At 41.9% G+C, this 12,585-nt stretch overlaps 1 long non-coding RNA gene across 1 annotated transcript; it reads left to right on the forward strand.

Moving 5' to 3' along the window:
- The first annotated feature begins 413 nt into the window (after positions 1-413).
- On the forward strand, positions 414-2,129 carry LOC147980457 (uncharacterized). The gene is made up of 3 exons (XR_015599793.1): positions 414-580; positions 659-748; positions 1,515-2,129. It is a non-coding gene; the product is annotated as an uncharacterized LOC147980457 (long non-coding RNA).
- The last annotated feature ends 10,456 nt before the right edge of the window (positions 2,130-12,585 follow it).

The following is a 12,585-nucleotide window of genomic DNA, read 5'->3' on the forward strand; positions in this document are numbered from 1 at the left end:
AGCTCTCGCCGGCACCTGCCTACGAGGCACCGCCTCGGGGCCACCCGCTGGGTTGCTGACCGGTGGCCCCAATGGCCTAGTGTGCCAATGACAAGTGGGCCTAGCCCCAGAACATATTTAAAAAAATAAAAATAATTAATTAATTAATTAATTTTGATTAATTAAGTTAAACAACTAATTAAACTAATTACACATTCGTTACATAATTAACCTTATTAGTTAATTAATTAATTAGTCAATGATAGTGGGGCCCGAGAATGTATCTGGTGAAACGACCAAACTGATGCACCAGATGCACCAGCGATGTATGGACCATTGGATTCGAAAGAGAGGGACAGGATTCGATGCGGTGATGGGCTGCCGTTACATTTGCAAATTTGTCCTTGTAGTACATCTAAATCCAGCGATCTGACTCGTATCGTCTTCCTCCCCTTGCCAGATTGTGTACGAGGCCTCTCTCTCATCGTCTCGCTCCCTCTGCCCTTTCTTCTCTCCTGTGCCGCCGTAGTCCATGGCAGCTAGGGTTCGAAAAATGTGCCCGATGTCATCTCTCTCCCTCTCCTCCCTCTCATGTATCTAGGTGAGGATCTCCGCCATGGAAGCTTAATCTCACCATGTGTTCCTCTGAATCGACTATGCGCATTGATTTATTTGGCAGCGATGGCTCGTCAATGTCCGCTGCAGGTCTGGGGCGTCGATTCTATAGAGGTACAGGAGATGATGGTCTTCGGAGATTCAACTATGAAGGGTATGTTCTCTTCTTCCCTTATCCATGAGTATAACTGTTCTTCCAATATGATCGTATTTCCCCCCAATTCATATTTTATAAACATTTCCACATGATAGTTAGTACTTTTGTACGAAGAAATCAGTACTCTAGCAGTCGTCGGCTTGAGCTCAGTGGTAGCAGGCGGAACACAGATAGCTGTGCTACTGCTTGCTCATTGCTCAAATTTTTGTCAGTTTCGATGTTCAGTGTTTCCTCGGTTTAGGGCCATCAGTTCCTCAAATCTAGTTGAATCTTATTGTTCCTATCACCACATGTTTTTATGTGAATCTTCCAGAGCTGTGCTCTGATAATGTGGTACTTCTATTTGCAAGTGAAACATCAGCAGAATAGCCAAATCAAATTTGCTGGCAATATCTTCCACTTTTGAAAGATTTGTTTTGTTCTACTGCAGTTCATTCCCAGCAGAAAAAATGCTTAACGAGTTTTAAGATCCACTTCATAGTTCATACATACTAGACTTACTAGAAATATTTTTCATGTGACCGGGCTGTGTCATTTGTTTTATTTGCCATGAACTCTGTACTTTACATCGTTTTCCCTTCTGTTTATGCCTACACGAACCAGGTGCATCTTGTTTTTAGCCTTGGTTAATTCTAGCATATGCCATCCTTTCCTAGATTTAATCCAACATTTACAAACAAAGTCCCGTTAAGTATTATTCCTTGGTACTTTTGTACTTTTGTCGCTGAAATTCTATTGCTGATCTTTTTACTTTTGCATGCAGGACATGTCGCGTCATATACATTTCTGTCAATACAAGATACTATCCCAATCTTACCTTCATTACTAAAACAATGTGGTCCAAAGAAAATTAATGTAAGAGAGCAATGGGGTGGAATCTTATACGAGACTGCTACAACAATATTGACAGTGTTTTAACAAATCACTCAGTCGCCGGCATGAGGAAATTTAGGCTTAAATATTATGTTCCTTATGATGCAGAATCATCTAATCGTTTCAACACATCCATGCACTATGTTTCTTTCCCTCTGTCAATTTCCCCCAATTGCAGCATTTATTGGACTGGAAATCAGGAAAAGAGATGTGCTCATTGTTCCCATCCTTGCTTTTTAAAGAGTATCCATATGTCCTGGAAGCTTTAAAGTAGCATTTGTGCATGAATGTTATGACTTCTATGTGAAAAAATGGTTAATAGGGAATTAGGGGACGTGCCTGGAGTAGATTGTATTTGCTGTGTTTTAAGAATGCTTTTTGAATCAACAATGCTGATCTAGCGTACATGTCCTGGAGTTATCTTACCAATTCTTGATACATGTAACTGTAGTACGTGCGAACTGTAATCGGAGATATTGATTTGAATAGATGATTCTTAACAGGATGTGCAAGCGAGTTCGAGGGAACCATGTTATGATTTCCCATCTGCACTAATGCTCGATCTTCGAGCGCTGGACGACGTCTTTTTGAATGAAATATGCCCTAGAGGCAATAATAAAGTTATTATTTATTTCCTTATATCATGATAAATGTTTATTATTCATGCTAGAATTGTATTAACCGGAAACATAATACATGTGTGAATACATAGACAAACAGAGTGTCACTAGTATGCCTCTACTTGACTAGCTCGTTGAATCAAAGATGGTTAAGTTTTCTAGCCATAGACATGAGTTGTCATTTGATTAACGGGGTCACATCATGAGCGAATGATGTGATTGACTTGACCCATTCCGTTAGCATAGCACTTGATCGTTTAGTTTGTTGCTATTGCTTTCTTCATGACTTATACATGTTCCTATGACTATGAGATTATGCAACTCCCGTTTACCGGAGGAACACTTTGTGTGCTGCCAAACATCACAACGTAACTGGGTGATTATAAAGGTGCTCTACAGGTGTCTCCGAAGGTACTTGTTGGGTTGGCGTATTTCGAGATTAGGATTTGTCACTCCGATTGTCGGAGAGGTATCTTTGGGCCCACTCGGTAATGCACATCACTATAAGCCTTGCAAGCATTGCAACTAATGAGTTAGTTGCGGGATGATGTGTTACGGAACGAGTAAAGAGACTTGCCGGTAACGAGATTGAACTAAGTATTGAGATACCGACGATCGAATCTCGGGCAAGTAACATACAGATGACAAAGGGAACAACGTATGTTGTTATGCGGTTTGACCGATAAAGATCTTCGTAGAATATGTAGGAGCCAATATGAGCATCCAGGTTCCGCTATTGGTTATTAACTGGAGACGTGTCTTGGTCATGTCTACATAGTTCTCGAACCCGTAGGGTCCGCACGCTTAAAGTTCGATGACGGTTATATTATGAGTTTATGTGTTTTGATGTACCGAAAGAGTTCGGAGTCCCGGATGAGATCGGGGACATGACGAGGAGTCTCGAAATGGTCGAGACGTAAAGATCGATATATTGGACGACTATATTCGGACATCAGAAAGGTTCCGAGTGATTCGGGTATTTTCAGGAGTACCGGGGAGTTACAGGAATTCATATTGGGCCCTAATGGGCCATACGGGAAATGAGAGAAAGGCCTCAAAAGGTAGCCGCACGCCTCCCCATGGGCTGGTCCGAATTGGACTAGGGAAGGGGGCGCCCCCTTCCTTCCTTCTCCTTTTCTCTTCCCTTTCCTTCCCCCCTACTCCTACTACTTGGAAGGGCTCCTAGTTCTACTAGGAAAGGGGGAATCCTACTTCCGGTGGGAGTAGGACTCCCCTAGGGCGCGCCATAGAGAGGGCCGGCCCTCCCCCTCATCCACTCCTTTATATACGGGGGCAGGGGCACCCCAAAGAGACAACAATTGATCTCTTGATCTCTTAGCCGTATGCGGTGCCCCCCTCCACCATAATCCACCTCGGTCATATCGTAGCGGTGCTTAGGCGAAGCCCTGCGTCGGTAGAACATCATCATCGTCACCACGCCATCGTGCTGACGAAACTCTCCCTCAACACTCGGCTGGATCGGAGTTCGAGGGACGTCATCGAGTTGAACGTGTGCATAACTCGGAGGTGTCGTGCGTTCGGTACTTGATCGGTCAGATCGTGAAGACGTACGACTACATCAACCGCGTTGTGCTAACGCTTCCGCTTTCGGTCTACGAGGGTACGTGGACAACACTCTCCCCTCTCGTTGCTGTGCATCACCATGATCTTGTGTGTGCGTAGGAAATTTTTTGAAATTGCTACGTTCCCCAACAGTGGCATCCGAGCCAGGTTTTATGCGTAGATGTCATATGCACGAGTAGAACAAAAGTGAGTTGTGGGCAATATAAGTCATACTGCTTACCAACATGTCACACTTTGGTTCGGCGGTATTGTTGGATGAAGCGGCCCGGACCGACATTACGTGTACACTTACGCGAGACTGGTTCTACCGACGTGTTTTGCACACAGGTGGCTGGCGGGTGTCAGTTTCTCCAACTTTAGTTGAACCGAGTGTGGCTACGCCCAGTCCTTGCGAAGGTTAAAACAGCACCAACTTGACAAACTATCGTTGTGGTTTTGATGCATAGGTAAGAACGGTTCTTGCTCAGCCCGTAGCAGCGACGTAAAACTTGCAACAACAAAGTAGAGGACGTCTAACTTGTTTTTGCAAGGCATGTTGTGATGTGATATGGTCAAGATGTGATGAGATATAAGTTGTTGTATGAGATGATCATGTTTTGTTGAAGTTATCGGCAACAGGCAAAAGCTTTATGGTTATCTCTCTATTGCATAAGATGCAAGCGCCAAATAATTGCTTTACTTTATCGCTATGCGATAGCAATAGTTGCAAGATCAATTGTTGGCGAGACAACTATGTGACGACACACTGATATAGATCAAGATGATGAAGATCATGGTGTCATGCCGGTGACGATGGAGATCATGACGATGCTTTGGAGATGGAGATCAAAGGCACAAGATGATGATGGCCATATCATGTCACATATTTTGATTGCATGTGATGTTTATCTTTTATACATCTTATTTTGCTTAGTTCGACGGTAGCTTTATAAGATGATCTCTCACTAATTATCAAGGTACAAGTGTTCTTCCTGAGTATGCACCGTTGCGAAAGTTCTTCGTGCTGAGACACCATGTGATGATCGGGTGTGATAGGCTCTACGTTCAAATACAACGGGTGCAAAATAGTTGCACACGCGGAATACTCAGGTTAAACTTGACGAGCCTAGCATATAACAGATATGGCCTCGGAACACTGAGACCGAAAGGTCGAGCGTGAATCATATAGTAGATATGATCAACATAGTGATGTTCACCATTGAAACTACTCCATCTCACGTGATGATCGGACATGATTTAGTTGATATGGATCACGTGATCACTTAGAGGATTAGAGGGATGCCTATCTAAGTGGGAGTTCTTAAGTAATATGATTAATTGAACTTAAATTTATCATGTACTTAGTCCTGGTGGTATTATCATACCTATGTTGTAAATCAATAGCTCGCGTTTAGCTCCCCTGTTTTATTTTTGATATGTTCCTAGAGAAAACTAAGTTGAAAGATGTTAGTAGCAATGATGCGGATTGGATCCGTGATCTGAGGTTTATCCTCATTGATGCACCGCTAGGTGACAAACCTATTGCAGGAGCAGATGCAGATGTTATGAACGTTTGGCTAGCTCAATATGATGACTACTTGATAGTTTAGTGCACCATGCTTTAACGGCTTAGAATCGGGACTTCAAAGATGTTTTGAATGTCATGGACCATATGAGATGTTCCATGAGTTGAAGTTAATATTTCAAGCAAATACCCGAGTTGAGAGATATGAAGTCTCCAACAAGTTCTATAGCTAAAAGATGGAGGAGAATAGCTCAAGCAGTGAGCATGTGCTCAGATTGTCTGGGTATTACAATCGCTTGAATCAAGTGGGAGTTAATCTTCCAGATAATATAGTGATTGATAGAATTCTCTAGTCACTATCACCAAGTTAGTAGAACTTCGTGATGAACTATGATGTGCAAGGGATAACGGAAACGATTCCCAAGCTCTTCGTAATGCTGAAATCAACGAAGGTAGAAATCAAGAAAAATATCAAGTGTTGATGGTAGACAAGACCACTAGTTTCATGAAAAGGGCAAGGGAAAGAAGGGGAACTTTAAGAAGAACGACAAGCAAGTTGCTGCTCAAGTGAAGAAGCCCAAGTCTGGTCCTAAGCCAGAGACTAAGTGCTTCTACTGCAAAGGGACTGGTCACTGGAAGCGGAACTGCCCCGGGTATTTGGCGGATAAGAAGGATGGCGAAGTGAACAAAGGTATATTTGTTATGCAGATTATTGATGTATATTTTACTAGTGTTCGTAGCAACCCCTCGGTATTTGATACTGGTTCAGTTGCTAAGAGTAGTAACTCGAAACAGGAGTTGCAGAATGAACAGATACTAGTTAAGGGTGAAGTGACGATGTGTGTTGGAAGTGGTTCCAAGATTGATATGATCATCATCGCACACTCCCTATACTTTCGGGATTAGTGTTGAACCTAAATAAGTGTTATTTGGTGTTTGCGTTGAGCATGAATATGATTTGATCATGTTTATTGCAATACGGTTATTCATTTAAGTAAGAGAATAAATTGTTGTTCTGTTTACATGAATAAAACCTTATATGGTTACACATCCAATGAAAATGGTTCGTTGGATCTCGATCGTAGTGATACACATATTCATAATATTGAAACCAAAAGATGCAAAGTTAATAATGATAGTGCAACTTATTTGTGGCACTGCCCTTTAGGTCATATTGGTGTAAAGCGCATGAAGAAACTCCATACTTATGGACTTTTGGGATCACTTGATGCTTGCGAACCATGCCTCATGGGCAAGATGACTAAGACTCCGTTCTCCGGAACAATGGAGCGAGCAGCAGATTTGTTGGAAATCATACATACTGATGTATGTGGTCCGATGAATATTGAGGCTCACGGTAGGTATCATTATTTACTGATCTTCACAGATGATTTGAGCAGATATGAGTATATCTACTTGATGAAACACAAGTCTGAAACATTTGAGAAGTTCAAAGAATTTCAGAGTGAAGTGGAGAATCATCGTAACAAAAATAAAAGTTTCTACGATATGATCGCAGAAGTAAAATATTTGAGTTACGGGTTTGGCCTTCAGTTAAAACAATGTGAAATAGTTTCACTACTCACGCCACCTAGAACACCACAGTGTAATGGTGTGTCTGAACATCATAACCGTACTTTATTAGATATGGTGCGATCTATGATGTCTCTTACTGATTTACCGCTATCCTTTTGGGGTTATGCATTAGAGACAGCTACATTCACGTTAAATAGGGCATCATCTAAATCCGTTGAGACGACACAGTATGAACTATGGTTTGGCAAGAAACCTAAGCTGTCATTTCTTAAAGTTTGAGGTTGCAATGCTTATGTGAAAAAGTTTCAACCTGATAAGCTCAAACCCAAATCGGAGAAATGCGTCTTCATAGGATACCCAAAAGAAAATGTTGGGCACACCTTCTATCACAGATCCGAAGGCAAGATATTCATTGCTGAGAATGGATCCTTTCTAGAGAAGGAGTTTCTCTCGAAAGAAGTGAGTGGGAGGAAAGTAGAACTTGATGAGGTAACTGTACCTGCTCCCTTATTGGAAAGTAGTTCATCACAGAAATTTGTTCCTGTGACTACTATACCAATTAGTAAGGAAGCTAATGATGATGATCATGTAACTTCAGATCAAGTTACTACCGAACCTCGTAGGTAAACCAGAGTGAGATCCACACTAGAGTGGTACGGTAATCCTGTTCTGGAGGTCATGTTACTTGACCGTGATGAACCTACGAACTATGAGGAAGCGATGATGAGCCCAGATTCCGCGAAATGGCTTGAGGCCAAGAAATATGACATGAGATCCATGTATGAGAACAAAGTATGGACTTTAATTGACTTGCCCATTGATCGGCGAGCCATTTAAGTTAAATGGATCTTCAAGAGGAAGACAGACGCTAATAGTAGTGTTACTATCTACAAAGCTAGAATTGTCGCAAAAAGGTTTTCGACTAGTTCAAGGTGTTGACTACGATGAGAGTTTCTCACTCGTATCTATGCTTAAGTCTGTCTGAATCATGTTACCAATTGCCGCATTTTATGAAATCTGGCAAATGGATAAACAAAACTGCATTCCTTAATGGATTTATTAAAGAAGAGTTGTATATGATGCAACCAGAAGGTTTTGTCAATCCTAAAGGTACTAACAAAATATACAAGCTCCAGCGATCCATCTATGGACTGGTGCAAGCATCTCAGAGTTGGAATATGCGCTTTGATAAGTTGATCAAAGCATATAGTTTTATACAGACTTGCGGTGAAGCCTGTATTTACAAGAAAGTGAGTGGGAGCACTACAACATTTTTGATAAGTATATGTGAATGACATATTGTTGATCGGAGATAATGTAGAATTATTCTACAAAGCATAAAGGAATGTTTGAAAGGAGTTTTTCAAAGAAAGACCTCAGTGAAGCTGCTTACATATTGAGCATCAAGATCTATAGAGATAGATCAAGATGCTTGATAAGTTTTTCAATGAGTACATACCTTGACAAGATTTTGAAGTAGTTCAAAATGGAACAGTCAAAGAAAGAGTTCTTGCCTGTGTTACAAGGTGTGAAGTTGAGTAAGACTCAAAACCCGACCACGGCAAAAGATAGAGAGAGAATGAAAGTCATTCCCTATGCCTTAGCCATAGGTTCTATAAAGTATGTCATGTTGTGTACCAGACCTATTGTATACCCTGCCCTGAGTTTGGCAAGGGAGTACAATAGTGATCTAGGAGTAGATCACTGGACATTGGTCAAAATTATCCTTAGTGGAATAAGGATATGTTTCTCGATTATGGAGGTGACAAAAGGTTCGTCGTAAAGGGTTACGTCGATGCAAGTTTTGACACTGATCCAGATGACTCAAAGTCTCAATCTGGATACATATTGAAAGTGGGAGCAATTAGCTAGAGTAGCTTAGTGCAGAGCATTGTTGACATATAAATTTGCAAAATACTTATGGATCTGAATGTGGCAGACCCGTTGACTAAACTTCTCTCACAAGCAAAACATGATCACACCTTAGTACTCTTTGGGCGTTAATCACATAGCGATGTGAACTAGATTATTGAATCTAGTAAACCCTTTGGGTGTTGGTCACATGACGATGTGAACTATGGGTGTTAATCACATGGTGATCTGAACTATTGATGTTAAATCACATGGCGATGTGAACTAGATTATTGACTCTAGTGCAAGTGGGAGACTGAAGGAAATATGCCCTAGAGGCAATAATAAAGTTATTATTTATTTCCTTATATCATGATAAATGTTTATTATTCATGCTAGAATTGTATTAACCGTAAACATAATACATGTGTGAATACATAGACAAATAGAGTGTCACTAGTATGCCTCTACTTGACTAGCTCGTTGAATCAAAGATGGTTAAGTTTCCTAGCCATAGACATGAGTTGTCATTTGATTAACGGGGTCACATCATTAGAGAATGATGTGATTGACTTGACCCATTCCGTTAGCATATCACTTGATTGTTTAGTTTGTTGCTATTGCTTTCTTCATGACTTATACATGTTCCTATGACTATGAGATTATGCAACTCCCGTTTACCGGAGGAACACTTTGTGTGCTGCCAAACATCACAACGTAACTGGGTGATTATAAAGGTGCTCTACAGGTGTCTCCGAAGGTACTTGTTGGGTTGGCGTATTTCGAGATTAGGATTTGTCACTCCGATTGTCGGAGAGGTATCTTTGGGCCCACTCGGTAATGCACATCACTATAAGCCTTGCAAGCATTGCAACTAATGAGTTAGTTGCGGGATGATGTGTTACGGAACGAGTAAAGAGACTTGCCGGTAACGAGATTGAACTAAGTATTGAGATACCGACGATCGAATCTCGGGCAAGTAACATACAGATGACAAAGGGAACAACGTATGTTGTTATGCGGTTTGACCGATAAAGATCTTCGTAGAATATGTAGGAGCCAATATGAGCATCCAGGTTCCGCTATTGGTTAATGACCGGAGACGTGTCTTGGTCATGTCTACATAGTTCTCGAACCCGTAGGGTCCGCACGCTTAAAGTTCGATGACGGTTATATTATGAGTTTATGTGTTTTGATGTACCGAAAGAGTTCGGAGTCCCGGATGAGATCGGGGACATGACGAGGAGTCTCGAAATGGTCGAGACGTAAAGATCGATATATTGGACGACTATATTCGGACATCAGAAAGGTTCCGAGTGATTCGGGTATTTTCAGGAGTACCGGGGAGTTACAGGAATTCATATTGGGCCCTAATGGGCCATACGGGAAATGAGAGAAAGGCCTCAAAAGGTAGCCGCACGCCTCCCCATGGGCTGGTCCGAATTGGACTAGGGAAGGGGGCGCCCCCTTCCTTCCTTCTCCTTTTCTCTTCCCTTTCCTTCCCCCCTACTCCTACTACTTGGAAGGGCTCCTAGTTCTACTAGGAAAGGGGGAATCCTACTTCCGGTGGGAGTAGGACTCCCCTAGGGCGCGCCATAGAGAGGGCCGGCCCTCCCCCTCATCCACTCCTTTATATACGGGGGCAGGGGCACCCCAAAGAGACAACAATTGATCTCTTGATCTCTTAGCCGTATGCGGTGCCCCCCTCCACCATAATCCACCTCGATCATATCGTAACGCTGCTTAGGCGAAGCCCTGCGTCGGTAGAACATCATCATCGTCACCACGCCGTCGTGCTGACGAAATTCTCCCTCAACACTCGGCTGGATCGGAGTTCGAGGGACGTCATCGAGTTGAACGTGTGCATAACTCGGAGATGCCGTGCGTTCGGTACTTGATCGGTCGGATCGTGAAGACGTACGACTACATCAGCCGCGTTGTGCTAACGCTTCCGCTTTCGGTCTACGAGGGTACGTGGACAACACTCTCCCCTCTCGTTGTTGTGCATCACCATGATCTTGCGTGTGCGTAGGAAATTTTTTGAAATTGCTACATTCCTCAACACTTTTTTGGGCTGATGATTCTGCTTGTACCCTGGCCAAACTGTGGCTATCACTATTTTTTCCAACTGTTTCTGAAATCAATCCATGCAAGTCTGTATGTGTACTTCTATATCATGTATGCACATGGACCATTATGCTCCAGGAATTGATGCTCATGAAGTTGCCGAAATTTTATGTTATGTTCCAAGGTCCGAGTTTATGTTCTGCTTCGGGACTAACTGATGAGCTGGTTCAAGTTAAGACTAGTTTTCTCCATGATGCATATCTTTTGTTCTGTATTGTAATGTGAGTTCAGGCTTTCTGCTGACATGCTGTTGTGGGATGCTAATTGTATTGTGTTCAAGCAGTCCATTAAGGCTTGAACCTGTCTCGTGGAAATTTAACCAGATTAGGATGTGTGCTGAAGAAACTCTGCAAAATTTAAAGATTGACAATGAACTTACTGTCATATACACGAAAGGATTCAGACTTTGTGTAAGTACATAGAGATGATATATTTCACAAGGAAAACTTTATTTCTAGACAGTTCATACAAGAATGCCATCTGCTCTCAATTTCAACATTTTTGAGCTCTTGTGTATGCAATTGTTCCACCACACGTACATCAATCACATTAGAACCATAGGTAGAGGTGCATTCCGACTGGAGCATTCAGACAATAATATCTCTTTGCTTTAGGTAAATGAATGAGCACCGTGCAGCTCCCCTGATCATCATTTGAAAGAGACCAAGTTGATGCAAGTAGAACACTAGTTTCTACAACAAACTTGTTTTTTTAGAGATGAGCCTTAGCTAAACATCCAGACAATACCTAGAAATAACGAAAATCACCAATTTTTAGATGCATATGAAACAGGAGAGGTAACCAAAATAGCATGGTTGGATAAGATTAAACTTTATGCTATAGAGAATTTCTGCAACATTGCTGATCTTACTCGTTTATAAAAAATTGTCCACACTTGATGTTGCTTTACTCCTGAAATCTAATATAATGTGTTACATAAAATTCAAAAGGAAGATAATTATGTCAGATCTGAAAATGTTACGGGCCAACTAAAAATTGCCTAATCATAGACGAAGTGTCTAACTACAGTTAAAGTCTACTTGTACTGTTAGTCTGCTGCTAGCATATGTATATGGATTCAATTTACGTGCATCCTTGTTTAAAAAAAATTACGTGCATCAGGGCATATACATGAGATGATGAGAACTATTGCTCAATTTTGTTGGTATCATACTGAGTTGTACCATGCTAAGAACAGTTTCGGAGCAGAGTAGGCGCGCTGGTGCTTCAGAGGCGCCGGAAGCAAGTACAGATGAGAGAGGGGAGAAAGTCGGGTGGCCCAGGAAAGCGGGCGAGAGAGGCGACAGGGTAATTTTCACTAACCCAAGCTCACGATGTGGACCGCTGATACGCTCAGGTACAGGACACGATAGAGCAACCAAAGAGATGTGTTGGGGAAGGACTGTTGGTGCAAATGGACGATTTTCTAAGGACCAATGTATAAGATATACCAGCAGCCCATCTATTTACAGAATCTGGTCCCTCTATTGTGCATCCGGCGGCTCAGATTGCACTGGTGCACTCGTTGCATCAGATCGCTCGTTTCACAGGATACATCCTCAGTGGGGCCCACCCCCCTAATTAATCCTGATTAGGTTAATTAATGTGTTTAATTAAAATGGGTCACTGACAGGTGGGACCCACTTGTCAGGTTGACCAGGTCAACTGCTGACGTCATGATGACGTCAGCAAACACTATTATGGATAATGTTGATTTAAATAATTAAATAAATCCTAAA

Source organism: Triticum urartu, chromosome 3A (assembly GCF_056163025.1).
Source record: "Triticum urartu cultivar PI428250 chromosome 3A, HENAU_Tu73, whole genome shotgun sequence".
Classification (NCBI taxonomy): Eukaryota; Viridiplantae; Streptophyta; class Magnoliopsida; order Poales; family Poaceae; genus Triticum; species Triticum urartu.